Source organism: Gekko japonicus, unplaced genomic scaffold (assembly GCF_001447785.1).
Source record: "Gekko japonicus isolate JY-2015 unplaced genomic scaffold, Gekko_japonicus_V1.1 scaffold309, whole genome shotgun sequence".
NCBI lineage: Eukaryota > Metazoa > Chordata > Lepidosauria > Squamata > Gekkonidae > Gekko > Gekko japonicus.
In genome coordinates this window covers 831781-850741 of record NW_015166430.1, presented here as the reverse complement: position 1 = coordinate 850741, position 18961 = coordinate 831781, and the positions used below count along the sequence as shown (strand labels likewise).

The 18961-nt window shown below is 43.6% G+C and overlaps 1 protein-coding gene across 2 annotated transcripts in view; it reads left to right on the top strand.

The window, feature by feature from the left end:
- The first annotated feature begins 554 nt into the window (after positions 1–554).
- TEAD3 (TEA domain transcription factor 3) overlaps positions 555–18961 on the top strand; it is a 109996-nt gene continuing 91589 nt past the window's right edge. For both annotated transcript variants that reach the window (XM_015411844.1, XM_015411845.1), the window contains exon 1: positions 555–774. The gene's annotated coding sequence lies outside the window, so the exon portion shown is untranslated. The remainder of the gene's footprint in view (positions 775–18961) is intronic.

Genomic DNA, 18961 nt, shown 5'->3' with positions numbered 1-18961 from the left:
TCACGTCACTTTAAGCTTGCCATAGGATTGCAACCTCAGCAGCAAACATTCGCGGGGACCTCCTTTACAAAAATGTTAAACCCACTCGGTGCCTTCCACAAGCCTGCCAGGGAGGTAAAATAGCGATTGGCCTGAAGTCACTCAACTATCTTGCAGATCCGAGGCGCGATTTGAACCTCGAACTCTCTGCCCGAAGTCCAACGCTCCTATCCTCTAGACCCCATTATGCTCAAGTACTCCCCTCGGGTGAAACTGGATTCACACTTAAGAAAAGGGCGTACTGGCCCCAATCCACGATCGCCCACCCCCCACTCTTCTTCTTGTTGCGAGGGAGCGGGGTTAGGCGTAACGCTCCAGCCTTTTCCAGTAAACGGCTCCCGGCTCCCCCCGCCCCCCGGGAGAGCTCCCTTTACGAGAGAGGGCCCTGCTCCCCCAGCGCAGAAGGCGGCCTCCTCCCCCAGTGGCGGAGAAGGTTGTCCGTCCGCGTTGAAGGGCGGGGGCTGGCTCGGGCTCTTTCTCCCTCCCTCCCTCTCTCTCTCTCTCTCTTTCCAAGTTTCTGCTCCTCCCTCCTTCGCACAAACTTTCCCGTCGCTCTTGCGCTGTTCCCGGCTCCCTCTACTCCGTGCGCGGCGGATTCCTCAGCCAGCCAGCCGCGCCTCCCCGGCCCGCCGCCTTCCTGCTACCCTGTCACCCTTTTGCCGAACCGAACCAAAGCCTCTGCTAGCCGTATCAGCGGGACCGCCACCCACCCAGCCTCCCTCCCCCCCGGACGAAGTAAGTGAGTGAGCGAGCAGGCGCTCTTTTATTCTTTCTTCTCTCCCGGCCCTCCGGTCCTGGGAACTCTTTTAAGGAGGGAAGGAAGACGACGGGACTCTGTTGCGCGCCCCCCTTCAGTAGTCCGGAGCGCGGGGGCCGGCGCAGTTTCCCCGCCCCCTGTCCCTTCACAGACCCCCCCCCCCCACCGCAAGTCTTTCTCCCGCCCATATAGTTGGTAGTGGTAGTCAGACGGAGTACAGGGAAGCCCCTATTTTTTTTCCCACCCGCAGTCCCCGAGTTTCACTCCTATCGGCCGTGTTTTGTTTTCCTCTGAAGAAGGGAATCGTATTCTTGGAGCCTCTTGGGGTACCTCCGCCCTTGGAGTAAGCTCCCCTGCTCAGCCGACTTTGGGGGCAGGGGGGCAGGGGGAAAGCCCGAGGACTCAGAGAAGAGTCCTACAGTTTCCACTTGGAAGACATCCAGAAGTGTTTTAGAAAGTTTGGTTTCTGCTCCAACTCCTGGTTTTCTCAGTTGAAGTTTTGAAATCAGTGGCCTGTAACAGATTTGGATTTCTTTCTTTTATTTTCCTTACACTTTGTACTTCCCAGTTGGTTGTAACTGTGATCACAGTCTGTGCTTCTGCCAAGAGGGCTTCAGTGTATGATAGACAGTGTATTGATAACTAGAATAGAGCAGATTTCTCTGTGTAAAAAATAGGTTATATAATCTCATTTGCCTCCCAGGCATTAAGATTTTGTGTGGGTCCCCTTCCGAGGTTTGATTGTTTTTGAATTCAAGGTGGAGCGGAAGTATTTTAAAACAGGATTTGTTCTTCTTGTGTACGGACAGCCAGTGTGAGAGCGCAAGAGACTTCCACTCAGTCTGTATGTTGAACAACTTTTACCTAGGCCGTAGGAGAGCCGTGTTGACAATTTACGGATTGCACAAACACATTTCCTTAATTAATTACTTTTGTGTGTGATTTGCGTAATGCTGTATTTCTCACTTGTTGGCTACATGCGGAAAGGCTAATGCTTTTGTACATTCATTGCATGTATATGCTGTATTGTACTCAGGAAAACTACATGTAAAATGGCACATTTCCTAATCAGGGGAGGGGGAGGAAGAACAGAAGCAATGTTAGGTGGTGGGAGGAGAATAAACAATTTACAAATGTTTTAAAAAGCCCTAGGTAGGGTTGGATAGAACAAGCTACACCATATACTAATCATAAACACCCCAGCAAATCCAGTTCTGATCAATTCGTGTTGGACAATTGACCTATAGTGTTAATGGATTAACAAAGAACATAAGAAAGCACTGAGACCAGAGGGCAAGAGAACTAAAAAAAGAGATCCTGGTGGAGGAGCTTCCTATTGTCTGTCATAAATAAGAGCAATGGTGTACTAATAGTTTCATTGAGGACAGTACTGTGGCAGTTCCCTTTCAAGCCAATTGGATAGTTTTCAGAATCAGAGATAAGTTTTGGAGGCAGCCATTTGCCTGTCCTGTGTGAAGTCACATAGCAATAAGCTGGGAAAGGGATTGTGAGGGAGAAGATGCAGTGCATCTTCCAGGGGACGTGGTTTCTTGTGAAAAAGGGAAAGACATTACTGAGGGAGCTGACACTTGGTTCTCTTGTACCAGAGACCTCTCTGGCTTGCTACTGTTTGGTCATGACTCTGCAGGGCTGGATGTATGGCTGATCATGCAGGCCCAGGCATGTAAGCACTTGTGCCGTACAGGGGCATAGCTGTCTAAAAAACAGCACCTGGGTTGCGCTGTATGCTGCTGTGTGAAATCCAAGCTCCCCTAACCAAAGAGCTGCTTCTGTGGAGAGCTTGCCTTCCCATTGTCTTCACAGCTGTTATAAAAACAGTGGTGTATAATACAGATGAAGCCTCATGCCTTTCCTTGGTTTACATTTCGGAAACTGAGGTGGGAGTGAACAGGCTAAAGGTGCAGCTTGCAGATGGTAATGTGACAAACATACAGCAAACTGAAAATCAGCCAAGTATTTCCAAATTCCTTAAAACAATAGCAGTTCTAGGGGATCTCTTGCAAACCTCCACTAACAAAAGTTCATCAGAAGGTTTTCTTGCTACAGGCGAACTTAACCTTGTTTATGGTGTGATGTGTTCTAAAACTCTCATGACTTAAGCAAAAACATAGGAATATGTCTACTTGACATCCATGCCCTGTCTGACCTATTAAAGTTTCGCAGGGCATGTAAGGCAGAGATGTTCTGCCAGGCCTTTGGCCGAGGCCAGTGACGGTTCCTTACATCTGCCCGGCACACCCCCTCCCCCATAACTGAATGCTAGATATGCCATCTTGTTCTTAAAATGTTTTCATATACTTATGTTTTAATGTTTTTAATATTGATTTGTTATGGTTTTAATTGGTTTTATAATGTATTGAATTATTCTTTTGTAAACCGCTCTGAAGGGCGGTCAAGAAATCTAATGAAATAAATAAATAAATAAATATGCATTTATATTATAGATACAGAAAATAATTGTTGAGTAACAGGAATATCAATTCCAAACCTTTCCTGTGACTTTTATTTCTCAGTAGTAATTTACATATAAAGCCAAACCAAAGGCAGTAATTATCTTTGTACCCCCCCATAGCTTTAAGAGTATCAGTGTACAAACACATAAGACAATACAATGATTATGATCATTAATAGCTTTGCCAGATCTCCTTGTTTACATACTTCGATATTAATTGATCTAGGAAGAGAAGGTTGATTGGAGGTTTTATAATAATGTGCATACCTGTGGTCCCCTGTCTCTAAAAAGGTTCCTTACACAGAGAGTTAATGTGAGTGCTCAGGCTGGCTGTTGTGGAAATTTTAAATCCAGTTAATTTCTCATTTGAAAAAGTTTCAAATCCTGTTTCAGATTTCTACAATAATAATGCCATGAAAGGTAGACACAAAGTTTAAGTTTGTGTGATAGAATAAAACTTTCAAAGTTGTTAGATGTAAAAGCCCACTCTCACTAGAAGATTTTAATTTTGCATCAATGGATGCAGCATAAGAACATAAGAGACGCCAATGTTGGATCAGGCCAAAGGCCCATCCAGTCCAACACTCTGTATCACACAGTGGCCAGAAATACCAGTGCCATCAGAAGGTTCAACAGTGGGGCCAGGACATTAGAAGCCCTCCCACTGTTGACTGTTGATATGCTATCAGACTTATTGTTTCAGTTTCAAATGCTTTGCTTTAGTTTATTTAACACAAGGGAGTGGGGATAGGATGCTATGGTAGGTGGTAGCTGGAAGATCTATGATTTATTCAGTTTAGGGCACTTTCAAATAACAGATACCTGTCTAGGGATTTCTTGAATTCCTCCGTGGAAGCATGCTCCCAGGCATTTATACTGGGATAATTTATACTGGGGTGCCCCTCACAGGAAAGATCAGAGTTTTCCTTCTGTAGGTAGAGCCTCCCTCAAAGTGGAACACTTTGGTGGTAGGAATTAAGAATACAAAAGATGGGGTTGGATCCAGTACAGCATTTCTGTGGGGACCCCCAGGAAAGGCATTTACAGCTGCTGTGGAAGGGGGCACTGAGAAACTCATGCTTGAAAGTCCCTGAGCATCTGGAAATGTTGTGCTGCAGGTGCTTGTAATGTGGTGCTTGATTTCACCAAGGTTAAGTCTATATTTCTGCATCTCCTATGAAATATTGAATCCCATTCGTTGTTGCTCAGAATAAGTCTCACTGTGTTCATTCATAGGACTGTAGTTTCTGTTCCCCCAGTTTTAAAGGCTTAGCAGAATAGCCATTTCAAAGTGCCAATGATTGTGTGAGTGGCCGTGATGTCAGTTGATTTTGTATAGGAGCCTGAACTAGCATCAAACCAGACTGGAAGTTAAGACAATTGCCACAATATGATACCTTTCACAAAACAAGTTTGACAGCTCTTGGTCCAGTTTCCTTATGGGACCGGCACTTGTCTCACAGAAACCACCAGCCCTGTTGAAGGTAACTGGCCCTCCTTGTTTGCAGTTTCTTGTTTGCAGTTACACAATTGCTTCTCTGGTTCTGTTGGTTTGAGATGCACAATAACTTCAGATGGGTGGCTAACTTCAGATGGGTAGCTTTTGCCTGCTCATGCCCTTGCTTTTTTCAGGACTCTGTGGTCTGCTTCATGAACAAACCGAACCCCCTTGTGGGATGCTTCTTAAATTGACCCCGGTTGGGCACAGTTCTTGGAGAGCCAGTTGCTAGTCTTGCCACACTCTCCTTGCAATAGTGTAGTTTGTATGGCATCATTGGCTGCATTGTTCCTCCCAGTCCACTTGAAATACCTGGGCTTTTAAATGTTGATCTTGAGTAGCGGAAGGTGTGTCAATGAAGAACTTTGCTAAGAATACTGAAGGTAAGGAAGTGCATATAGGAGAAGGGTGATTTTTGTAGGCATGCGTAGAACATTCCCTCCCAGCTTTTATGAAAAGAACTGACCTCCTAGTATGTTGCTTACAACCCACTTTGTATTATGTTTCCAAATAATCTGAATAACAACTCTCATGCATAAAGTTGTGTCAACCCTCTATCCACCAGAAGTGCAGAGGAGTTAGGAAAATAAAATAGGTGCCGAGCTGAAGACAGTACCATACATTACTAATTGCTATGGAAAAAGTGCATGTGTGAGACAATCTACGGGCATCTGTAAATGCAGTGTTCCCATCACATGTAAACAAACACTTAAGGCTACATCTGCACACGCATGACATCCACACTTAGCATGTTTGCTGCAGAGCAATCCTAATGGGTAGTGCTGCCCTGATCCTAATCCTGACATTCATTTATCGCATCACCTTCTGGTTACAGCCACAAGCAGCTGTAGTTGCTGCTTCTTTTTCAGTGAAGCATGTTGAAGCCCATAGTAAAACCTGCCTAGCTGTATTTGTGTATTATTGAAGGCAATCAAGGAGCTGGCTCATTTCTTTATTCTTTGTGCGTGACATAGGGGAATCTGCTAAGTGAGGAATAGTTGAACGATACATTTACTGAGCTGTGGACATAAGCATCCCTCCGTCAAGCTGAGTGCATTCAGACTTTGAAATGCCATCCAAATCCTGCTACGTACACTCTACAAGACCAGGTTGTTGATTTGACTAAGTTATGGAGATTTGGTGAATTGTGTTTCTCCCTGTGTGGTGATCTTTATTACTTTTTTCAGTGACGAAGAGCCAGTGTAGTTAAAGTGTTGGACTTGGACTCAGTCTACTGTAAGATTCTGTAACTCAGGAATATGTTGAGTCCTGCATAGATAAACATAGGCCCCGTTCATACGAGGCAGTTTGGGCCGGGATCGGGCCGGATTGGAAGCGCAGCAAACGGGCGCGATCCCACGCCAACATCTGCCTAGCGTTGCGCTCGAGCCTCCAATCCGGCCCTTCCCCCGATGAAGCGCGTCAAAGATGAACCACCTACCTTTGGTGGTTCATCCGGATGGTCTGCTTCATCCTGGCCGTGGGATCGGCGGCGCGTCTTGCCGCCGTCACATCCCCGGCCCCCTGCTGTACTGCGCATGCTCGAGCATGCGCAGTACGGCAGCCTCCCCCTCCGACTAGTATCTTCCTCCCTGGCATCTGATCGTGCCGGGGAGCAACGGAGCGCGGCTACCGGGATCCGTGGGATCCCGCCGCCGCGTTTCTTTTTTGGCGCGGCTTTTAAAAGCTGTGCTTTGCCCCGTCTTTTCCCTGCCGTGTGGCAGGGGCCATAGTATAACTTTATTCAGAATGAACAGTATGAGACGAAGGAGAATGATGCCCACCTGAGTCCTTCATAGCAGTTTCCCTAGATCCAGCTTGTAGGTAGCCATGAGTAAGATCTGGTGTTGAACTGCTTTAGTATCTAGTACCATGGAACTATAATAAAACATGGATTAGGCTTCTGAGTATTACAGAGACTCATATTTGAATCCGCACTCAGCCATGGAACTCATTGGGTGACCTTGAGCCACACACTCTCAGCCTAACCTACCTCTCTGAGTAATTGTGAGAATAAAATTTGGGGGGGTGGGAACAGGACCATGTGTGCTACCTGGAGCTCCTTGGAGGAACAGTGGGATAAAAATGGGGCGAGTCAGTGGAGGCAGATAATAGAACTGGGTTGTGTGAAAGATGAAACAGACTGAAACTGTGGGCTACAAGATCCAAAGGGAAAAAACAGACTCCCAAATATGATCCAATCACATGTTGCATCCCCCGTATAACTCGGTTCCATGTGGATTGCAACGTGTCAAATGGTGAATGAGCTGACTCTTTATCAGAACTGCTGAGCAGAGAGTTTTTCATTGCACTGACTTGTTGTTAAAGTCACAGGAGGCAGAGCTAGAGAAAAAGTAGGCAGTCCTGAGCAGGTGAGACCATACAGATTGCAGCTTTAGTATAAGTTGTCATGCTTTTCATGCAGCATAATAAGTGAGCATTTGGACAGTTCAGTGACATTGCTTTTGCTTGGGACTATAGCTGCAGAAGTGCAAGCAAAATTACTGCAGCTCCCTAACCCCAGTGACTGATGCAGAGACACTTGGCGCCACTCCTGATATAACCTCTTAGGTACCCCAGAAGTACCTGAAGCATTGTGCTGGTCTCCATGATTCCAGTGGTCTAGAAATGGGAAGCTACTTTCATTGTAAATGATTGTTCATGACATTACTGTGCCACATTGGGGCCAATATGACATTGCCAATACAAAAGTGTACTTTTGTTCACTCAGAGAACTGCTTCTCACACAAGTACAACCTGACATCTTACACTGTTGTGTTGACAAAGGACCATTAGTACCCCATCATATTTGCTTGTGCCCCCACCTCCTTTCCTATAATTTCTACACAGAGCAGTGCTGTCTATGTTTACTTTGTTTTATTTTTATTTAAAACAATTTTATACCAAATTTCCACCCAGTCAGGGTCCAGAAGGCAGCAAATATTAAAAGCAGTATTTTCCCCCAACAATTAAGAATACAGTTAAAATGTAAAATTCAATTAAAAATGCAAAAACAAACAAGACTAGAAGGAGGGCCAATAACCATTATTGGGGTATTCCAGATGAAACAAAAAGGTCTTCACCTGCTGATGAAAGTTACCAATAAAGGGTGACAGACAGATCTCCCTGGGGAGGGAGTTTTGGTGCCATGACCAAGAAGGCCCTTTCTTGGGTTGCTGCCTGTCTAGCCTCAGAGGGCAGGGGCAAGCAAAGGAAGGGCCTCTGAGGATGACCGGTGTGAGTGGGTAGGTGCATGCGTGTGTTCTCTTTTTTTCTTCTATCTCTATGTTAAAGAGGCAGCAGCACTATGCAGATGGCACATGGCTTCCTCATTTCTGCATTCAGCTTCTATAGCACTGAGCCTCTCACAGGGTGAGAAGGAGCAGTGTTGCAAGCAAGTTTCCGTGAGCAATTATATACATTGCAGGGTTAAACTGTGAAAAAGTTGTCCATATCAGGAGTGAATATGGTCTGAAACACAGAGTGGGGACAGTATCTGCTCTGCCTGAAAGGCACTCCCTTTTGTAGTCTTGCAGTTGTCTTTCACAAGGCTTTATACCATTGTTCCTGCAGCCTCCTGCTCTGTGATCTTGGGTCTATTACCATAACTCTTTCTTGGTATTCAAGTTATTAATGTTCCAAATGTAGACATAGAACTTAGTGCAAACTCAGTGATTGTATTTGGTTGTGGTTGTGGTTGTATTTGGAGTGAAATTATTTGAACAAATATATATTACAAGTGGAGGGCCCGCAAGAATTTCAAGGGCATCTCGTTCCCCCCTGTATCCCTTCCTTCACTGTTTCTTCTTTCACTCCTCTGGCAGCCCTCATATCTTCTCCCCTTTTCTTGCTTCCTTCTCTTCCTTCCACTTACCAGCCAACCTACATTTTATCTGCTTCCTCATCTTCAGCTACATATACTTCATTTCTCGCCTATCTTTCTCCTCAGTGTGGACCCAAAGTACCGTAGCTTACATTGTTCTCATGTCCTTCATTTTATCCTCACAACAACCTGTGAGGTAGGTTAGGCTATGTGTGACTGGCCCAAGATCACACAATCAGCTTACATAGCAAAGTAGTCTCACAGATTCTAGCCTGAAATGCTAACCACTACAACACACTGGATTTGATGTACTGGCTGCTGTTGATAGTAATTAGAAGCTGGGCCTGTTAGTGGTTGCTGCTGAGCCTGTCCTTGATGAATCCTTTAAAGGCCAAAACAGGCCTGGAAAGTGCCCCTCCCCCTGCCCTTATTAACAGAAATCAGAGTTTGAAGGCCAGCAATATTGTTGTGATTGCCTAGCTACCCCCACAATACCTTTCAGAAGGCATTCATTTCTTAAAGGTACAGGCCATGCTTCTATTATTTGGGTGGATTTTAAACCTCCCAATGATTTTTTTTATTTCAGATTTTTCTGCAAACGTTGACCTTTTCTCAGCTTTGTAGAAAGATCTGTCTTGTCTGTTCATTTGGGCAAATTAATTGAGAGGGCAGTGGCGATACAGTTGCAGGGTTTTATGGATGACACTTACATGCTTGACCCCTTCCAGTCCAGCTTCCGCTCAGGCCATGGGACAGAGACGGCACTAGTTGCCCTCACAGATGACCTCCGGAGACATCTGGATTGGGGTGGGATGGCGGTGCTGCTGTTGTTGGTCCTGTTGGCAGCATTCAACGTGGTCGACCATCAGCTACTGATCCACCGCCTCGCTGACACTGGGATTCAGGGGCTTGCCTTGCATTGGCTCATCTCCTTTCTCCAAGGTTGGGGACAAAGGGTGACGCTCAGGGATCAGCTGTCCCAAAGGCACCTGGTGATCTGCGGAGTGCCCCAAGGGGCAGTGCTCTCCCCAATGTTATTCAACATCTACATGTGCCCCCTTGCCCAGATTGCCCGGAGGCACGGGCTAGGGTGTCACCAATGTGCGGATGACACCCAGCTATATCAGTTGTTGGGCGGGTGGTCCGACTTTACCCTGGAAGATCTGGACCGGGCGCTACAGGACGTGGCTGGTTGGCTTAGACTGAGTTGATTGAAACTGAATCCGACAAAGACGGAGGTCCTGTGCCTGAGTCAAAGTGGACCGGGAGTAGGGATCCCAGTACTGGCATTTGATGGGGCGCCGCTGGTGCCAGCTTTGAGGGTTAGGAGTTTGGGAGTGCTCCTGGATGCCTCCTTAACAATGGAGGCCCAGGTAGCAGCCACTGCCAAGGCAGCCTTTTAACATCTTTGACTGATCAGGCAGTTGGTTCCCTTCCTTGAACACAATGATCTGGCAACAGTGATCCATGTAATGGTCACCTCGAGATTGGACTAGTGCAATGCTCTCTACATGGGGCTGCCCTTGTCACAACTCTGGAAGCTGCAACTGGTGCAAAATGCGGCAGCCAGGCTGTCGATGGGTCTCCTGATGTGGGAGCACATCCACCCTGTGCTAAAGGCACTGCACTGACTGCCAGTAGCATACCAGATTCGCTTCAAGGTGCTGTTTTTGACCTTTAAAGGCTTATATGGTCTGGGGCCTACCTACCTGAGGGACCTCCTTTCCCCACATGTTCCCCAGAGAGCACTGAGGTTGGGGTCTCAAAATCGTTTGGCCCTCCCTGGACCAAAAGACACCAAACTGGCCTCTACCAGGGCCAGGGCCTTCTCAGTAGCTGCTCCACACTGGTGGAATGAGCTCCCGGAAGACATCAGGCCCTGCAGGACCTCTTACAGTTCCGCAGGGCCTGTAAAACGGAGCTCTTCCACCAGGCCTTCGATTAGGAGCCACTACTAACAACAACTGAATTGTCAAGGCCCTCTATGTCAATATCAACAGACTATGATATACTGGACATTGACTTTGACCATACTTTGTTATCATCTTATCATGACCTATTGGGACGCTACCTCCACCAGCACTTTATCTGTATTTGTGACTTGTTATGTTTAAGAGTTTTTATGATGTTGTATTGTGTTAATACATCTGTGTTTTAATATATTTTAACTTTTTAATGTAAGCCTCCCTGAGCCTGCTTCGGCAGGGAGGGCGGGATACAAATCGAACTAAATAAATAAATCAATAAAAATTCATTGCTCCTCAGTCTCTGGATTGTTCACAGATAGGGCCACATTGAGAATTAGATATATTGAAATTTTGATATATTGATTTGAACTCCTAACCATTGTGTTCTATGTGTAACTTGATTTGTTTTGAAATGTCATGATTTATGTTTTTTAGTTATCATCAGCCATCTGTTAAATATCTTTATTCAGCTATAGAAAATCTTTGTTAATTTTCAAATATAGTTTTAAAACGCATTTCTTAAAACCTGATCAAGAATGGGCAGAAGAATAATGCACATTAAAATTACTGCAGTTGTCAGACTTGCCTTGCTGAGTTTTGCAATTGTAGTCTGATCAGAGCTGTGATTGTATGGGGCTGGAAAAAAACTATGCACCTCAAACAGAAAACACCTTTAGGCAGCATTTGTTATGTAGAAAAGCAAATACTGGTAACTTTGCTGACAAATAATGCAGTCTTTAGAATTGAAGTGTAGGTAGAGGGGACAATCTATTGTTTATCCTATCAGGAGAGGCCCCTTGAGGTTGTTATGCTTTGGGCGGGAAATTTATAATAAAGCCTAATAGAACTGATGTTGCCCTTATTCCCTTTTATAAAGGGGTATTAACATAATTTCAATATAAGTTAGATTTTACCATATGAACTTTAAAATGCCTTCTGCCGAAAAATATCAGTTCTGTGCAACAATACCTACAGAACAGTTGATCACTGGATTGAATTATAATATTTCAAGTAATGTTATATCAGAAATATTAACTATAATTAGAATCTGATAAATATATAAAAAGAGCAGTGATCCATGACAAGTGACACCCAGGATGGGCAGGTACTGTTGCATGCCATTGTGGCATTCCTATACACTTATGAATGGGGGAGCATCACTATGGCATGTTTATGAAAGCTTCAGGATTTGTACTTGCAGAGCGCCACATACCCATTGGCATAGAGCTTGGGTTGCCAAGTGGGCTGATTTTGAACATGCTGTCACCTGACTTAATTTCTTTAAATCCATTTTCAATTGTAACCAGTAGGGAAAAAAAGCAATGCAACATCAGACAACAACACATCTATAATTTTGTCTCTTAGTTCCTTCTAGTATGGATAGGGAGAGAGAACAGTAGCAGAACCAGTGTTAAGGTGTTTTTTTTTTTAAATTCCCTCTCACCTTACAACACGATGCCACCCTCCCGTATCTTACATGCTTAAAATTCCTTCCATAACATCAGTACTGCCACAATAACCATCTTATTTTTGAAATAAATAATTAAATATGTCTGGTCCTGACCAGTGTTCCCTCTAAGCTGAGTTGGTGTGAGCTAGCTCACACCAACTCAGCTTAGAGGGAACATTGGTCCTGACACACACCTACAGATTGTGGGCCCCTACTATCTAAGCTCTTTTCTCCTATGCTGCTCTTTGATCTCCACAATCCTCTTACATGCCAAAGCAGCTGCTCTTCCATCTTGCTTGCTGAAACATCCCTGTCAAATTCCTTTTTCACTGACTAAAGGCCATTGGGACAATGTTTGTTTTCCTCCATGCAGTAATAGTTATTAGCAGTGTTCCCTCTAAGCTGAGTTAGTGTGAGCTAGCTCACAGGTTTTTAGTCTCCGGCTCACACATTTTTCGTCTTAGCCCAGGAAGGATGGCTCCAGAGCAAACTGATCTATGCAGTAGCCAAATTACTTGCTCACAACTTTAATGCCGGTTGCCCACAGAGTAGAATTTTTGCTCACAGGACTCCGCAGCTTAGAGGGAACATTGGTTATTAGTAGGTCAAGGTTGGGGGGTTTTGCCTGCCACTTAATTCAGCCTATTAGTTTTGAAAAGCCATTCATACTTTACAACCCTCTTTGAGCTTCAGTATCTTTTAAAAATGGGCATTGTCCAAAAAACTTCATTTTTCATCTCCTTTTCCCATAACATTTATTCAGTATACATTTTTATTTCAGATATAGAGTGATGACATGGATACTGTTTCTGTATTGTGAAATTAGAACATTTACTCTTGTTTTCTACCTTCTAACAGTTACATTTCTGAAGACTCTTTCTCTTTTCCTTAGGATTATTTAAGAGTTTCTAGTGAGGGTCTTCTATCCTTGCAGAGAACCCCCATAGCTTTGATAAGTCATGACTTCCTGGTAGCTGCTGTTTCCACTCAGGTTTCTCAGATGATGAGTAGGGGCTGTGGCTCAGTGGTAGAGCATCTGCTTGGCATACAGAAGATCCCAGGTTCAGTCCCTGGGATTCTCAACTGAAAGGATTAGGTGGCATCCTCAACTGAAAGGATCATCCTCAGCTAAAAGGATCAGGTGATGTGAAAGACCCCAGCCTGAGACCTTGGAGAGCCACTGCCAGTCTGAGTTGATGATACTGACCTTGATGGATTAATAATCTGATTCAATATAAGGCAGCTTCATGTGTTCATGTGATGTATGTGTTCTAACAATTTGAGAGCCTACACATCAGTAATGTCAAAATGCCTTGCATTCCTGGTGGCTATAGTGGGCAGAGGGAGAAGATGTAGTACCTCTTAATTATTTTGCCAAAATTTGGATGTGCTGGTAGATGAGGGTATAGTATCTAGGGAGTGGAATGTGCTGATACTAAGCTGGAAATTTAACTGGATTTACCTTTGCTGCAATCTAAAGTTTTCTAGCAGTGAGTACGTTTTGCTGTACCATGTGTTTTTATCATGACCACCTGCCCAGGTGATTAGGTACACAAACCCTTAGCAAAATATATTCTCTTGAAACATCTGTATGTCTCATTCAGTTGTTCTGCTGCCTGCATATTGTTAATGTGTGTACCGTCTAGTTATTGTATTGGAAATATGTATTTGCAACACTGAATTTTCTCAATGAAGACTGAGTAGGCAATGGTTCTTAAAGACTTTCTAGAAACATTGTAAGCCACTGCCTGTCAACTTCAGACCCCATCTGAAATCATAATGTAGGGTGGTTGTAACCCACAAGAGAGACTTCAGTGTGGGGATATTAATAGTGGACTAGAATTTACAGGATTGTTAAAAACAACTATTGCTTAGACCTCTCTGTCTGTAATGTGGGGACAGATGTTCACAGTGGACTTAATTGCATAATTTTATATCACAGTGCTGCTTGCTCAGTCTCTCAGACCCAGAATTCCAGCTCGCAGCACAGGGATTACTCTTCACTACAATACAGAGTTGTTGTAAACTAATCTGACTCTTAGCCTCAGCCTCACCACTTGCAATATGGGCATAATATTCTGATCCCCCTCTACACATTTTAAACATGGAGGCAATAATATTAGACGGTTTATTTCTTCCCTCTTAATGCAAGAAGTATTTGCAGGGAAATTTTTTAAAGTGTTCCCCCCCACAAATGATTTCGAAACTAAATACATTTCTGTCTTAGCTTTATCTCTTTTGAGGGACAGGTTAGAGAAATGTTGACGTGATTGATGAGGACCAGACTGTTCTCTTTTTTTTTCACTAAAAGAAACAAACCTGGAAATGTTGGAAGGATTTGAAATAGGTGCAATACTTTCTTATCAACCCTACACGTACTTTAGGCCTTTAATATAAAATCCATCATTAATAAGTTAGCATACAAAATTGTACTAATTTGCCATATTTATGACATTTAAAAGTATAAATGCCTTCAGTATCTATAAACAACCCAATATTAAAATGAGGGGGGGGAGAAACTGCATGCTCCAGGCAGCTATGCTGCCTTAGCACATGTATCTTAGTTTTTGCCATCTGAGAGGTAGGTAAAAATAAAAGCTGAAAACAGTAAATGCATTTCTTTCTAGTAATCAAAGCAAAACATTTGAACAGAAATACAGTCCTAATAATATGAGCAGCATATTTGGATATTGAGTTGAACTTGATAAGACAGAAATCACTGAACTATTCAGTAGAGTATTATTGTATGCATTATAGCGAATTAATTGCAGACATTTTAATCAAAAACATATTCTTGCAAATATGTTGTATATGTCTACTGTGTACACAGCAATTATAATCTCATGCTGTAGATTGTTTTACATAAAACTCTTTGTACTACACACTGTGTGTAAAACATTTTCTTTAAAAGATTTCACTCATTCCACAAGAAAATATTTTGTAGGAATATTTTTAGTGCCCCCCCCCTTTACAATTCGACAAAAAAGTCCTCAGGAAAAAAGACACCCCCATCCCAAATATTTTCATTTGGGGCCAGGCTTCACATCTTCAGTTGAAGTGGGGGGGACAATATTGCCAGATTGCTATCTGGTTACTGCAGTGATAAAGGTCTGGAGTTCTGTATTTTCTTCCATGACCATATGACATTTTCATTATTCCAACAAGAAATAATCATGGTACCAAAAGAAAATCAAATGGGTTCACAAACAAACAGGTGAATACATTCTTATGTCTTTGCCATGGACAAACCCATTCCCAGTATTTCTCATGTGGTCCATCCTTGATGTCTGTTTTATCTACTGTATTGTATCCTCAAAGAAAATGTCTAATGGCTGCAGTGTTGTATTTTGCTTGAATCAGTTCTCCACCCAAGTATGTTCATGGGTTATTTGGTTAAGCTATTTTCATATTTGAATTTATAGCTCTCCTAGTCCTTTTGGGTGGTTAATAACTTTCATAAAACCAAATCTATAAACTGGCATTTATCACACCTGTTGCTATCTTCTTGGTCATGGGTTGGCCTTGACTTGTCCCCATGACTGGGCAGTCTAGCTAAGTACAACAAGCCAAGTTGAGAACATGTCCCTGAGATGTAAACTTGAGTAGCAGCCTTCTAGAAGATGCAGTACTGGAGAATACAAATGATGAGCTAGTATCCCATGAACCAGATCTTTGTCTAAACTTCTTTTTTGTCCCAGAATCCTGCAGACTCTGTGTATGGAGCTTCAGGGTCTATTTGCATAGATTTCTTACACAGTTATATGTAGGAAAATACGAGGTTTATATGTAAAACATGGCACAAATACATTTTGTGCTATTCTTTACATAGTATAATAAATGCTCATGTTTTTCTACACAGTTATGTTCAAGGCACACTTGTGTGTGTGTGTGTGTGTGTGTATGATGGTATGCACCAGTATTGAGTATTAGCACCTTTTGGGGAGGCTTTCCCAAGTCCTGAGGTGGAATGGGTAGAAATCAGCACAACATATATCAGTACTGGCACTTTTTATGTATATAAAAAACAGCACTGTTTATCTCTGTAGAAAAAAGTTTATATTCGCTAACTGCCAGGTCTACCTTTGGACCGGAGTCTGATATTTGTGAGTGTGTGTGTATTCACATGCCGTAATTCTCTCTTTTAGTATCTGAATTCCTGCTCACCTTTTTGATAACTGATATGGCATTTGTGATGGTACTATTTTTCTGATTGTTTAGTTCTTAAAGAGTCACTTCAAATAAATAATTGGTTAACAGTGGCCCCGGTCACCCGGGGGGGGGGAGCACGGCCAAAGCGCGGCTTTTCTGAGACACAGCAAAATAGACGCGTGGCGGCGGGATCAGACAGATCCCCTGAGCTGCTGTGCAGTTGCTCCCTGGCACGATCAGATGCCGGGGGGAAGCCATGGGACGGAGAGCGAGGCAGCCGGCTGCGCATGTGTGCGCATGCGCAGTTTGGCCGGGAGCTTCGAATGCTGCGGAAGACGGGTGCACTGGCGATCCCACGGCCGCCCTTTCTGCGAAGCTTCAGGTAGGTGGTACTCTTTTCTAGGTTTTTTTTGATACATGTTTCCCCCCGGAAAGGACGGATCGGGGACGGGTGCACTCCGCTTCCCAGATGTTGCGGTGTGATCGCGCCCGTTTGATGCGCCCCTGATCCGTCCCTCTTGCGGGGCAAAACCTCCCGTGTGACCGGGGCCAGTCATTACCTAAAAACCAAAACGTTACTGTAACTGTCTCCTCCTGATTGGAAAGGAAGGGAATGCTAAGCCTCTGCACTCTGTTCAGTTCAGACATGCATTTCCTCCATGACCCCAAATTTCTATTTGTTAGATATCCAATAGTGATACAGAACAAGGGCTGCAGTCCATTTTTAAGTACAGATATGTGAGCTTGGGAGCACTTTTCTAAGAATCAGAAACATGAATTGAACTCTGATCAACTGAGTATTAAGTAATAGAATGCATATCCTCAAGCAATATTCAGTCACCTGCAGTCAATAGCTTCTGTTTCCTGATAGTAGTTATTTTTATGATTATACCATAGGCTGCATTTTATATAGGGAAGAGTTTGCATGACCATGTTGGAACTTGATTGTGTATTTGAAGGCCTAATGGTCTGACCATTTTGTAGCCTGCTTTGTGTTTAAAACTGTTCATATTAGTGATTTAACATCTGTAGTTCATTGTGTCTTGATTTATTTAATTATTTTAAATATTCCGCCGTCTCCAGGGTCTGTTGGAGGTTGCTTACAACATAAAACAAAACACAAAAAAATGCAATTCATTATTTTTTAAAAAATAACTATTAAAATAAATTGAAACTCAGGACTAAAACTGCAGCAGTATTTTAAAACAGCAGCCATTAAAAGCAGACATAAAAGGAACAGGTTAACATTCCATTAAAAGCCACCATTAACAAAAATACCTAAAAGCCAGTACAGTAGGCTGCAATAGAGCTTTGAGGGTATTCTGCAGTCAGAGCACCAACAATGAAAAAGTCTCCTCTATGCTCACAGCTAGCCTCACTTCTGTGTGGGGAGCACTAAAGTAGGACTGGTGGGCTGATTCTTCACATACCCTGGCCCCAGGCGATTTAGGGTCTGAAATGGAAGTGCCTGGTAACAAATAGGCAGCTTATATTATCTTTAATCACAAGGGAGATACAATCCCTATATCCTGCCCCTGGTAGAAAGCTGGCTGCTGCATTTTTGCTTGATTGAAGTTTCCAGGCAGTCTTCAAAGGCAGACCCATGCAGTGTGTATTGCAGCAATCTAACCAGGATGTCTTCAGAGAATGAATCACTGTGGCCAAATCATGCTGTTCAAGTAATAGCCATAGCTGACGTATTAGCTGATACAGAAGCTGATAAAGGCACTTTGGTGGGAGAGATCTGGGCCTCCAATTGTAGGCCAGGACCTAGCAGCATCCCTGGGCTACAAACCTGCTCTTTCAGGAATAGTGCAACTCCTTCCATGGCAGGCTGACTTTTGATTTCCTGAGCCATTGTTCTCTTGACCAGTAGCACCTTGTCTGAATTGAGCTTCAGTGTGTTGGCCCTCATCCATCCCATTGGTTTCTCCAAGCATTTATTCTGAGCTGGTAGAGAGAAATGGAGCTGAGTGTCACCTGCATATTTGGCACCTCACTCCAAATCCCGAGGCAGTTTCTTCCAGTGGTAGATGTCAGATAGCAAGGGAGACTAGATTGACCCTTGTGGGATCATGTAACGTAAGTGCCTTGAAGTTGAGAAGCAGTCAGGTTGCACTGATACAATATAGGAGAGAGGCAGGGGTCAAGCCAACATGATGTTGGCACACACACTTCAAAACAGTTTGTCCAGTTTATCAAGACCCCCAACTTAAAGCCATCCATCCAGCTTGAAGCAGACTGCACTCCAATAGCATCCATATATTGAGCAGGGTTAACTGCAGAGTCAAAACTGCAGTGGATACAAGTGATTTCCCTTGCAAAATGTCATGCAAATGAGACACAGCAAGCAAATCAATTTTCTGGGTTTACATCCTTGGGGATCTAAGATATAAGTCCCCTCTCAATCTAGGAAACTCTACTGGACAGCAGTCTGCAGAAACACTGATGGCAGGGCAGTAAGGTCATTTTGCTGCCAATCATCACCAGAGTAGGCATGATAATGCATGCTCTGTCATATACACTCTGAGTTTTCCTTCACATGCTCTCTAAACATCTGCCCAGACATTTAATTGTTCTGAACTCCTCAGTAAGCTTTCATATTTGTGCCACAAGGTAGTTGTACTTTGTGTGGGGTTTTGTTTAACTGTTACAATGAGTGCTGTGCCTACTTTTATTTATGTGCCTACTTTTATTTATTTTTTTGCTAATTCAGAAGGTTTTAGAATAACTCTTTGCCATCAATGAGATGTTAGGAATAGGAGGGATTAATACATGAAGTTTGAGCTGTGAACATGTTCGGTC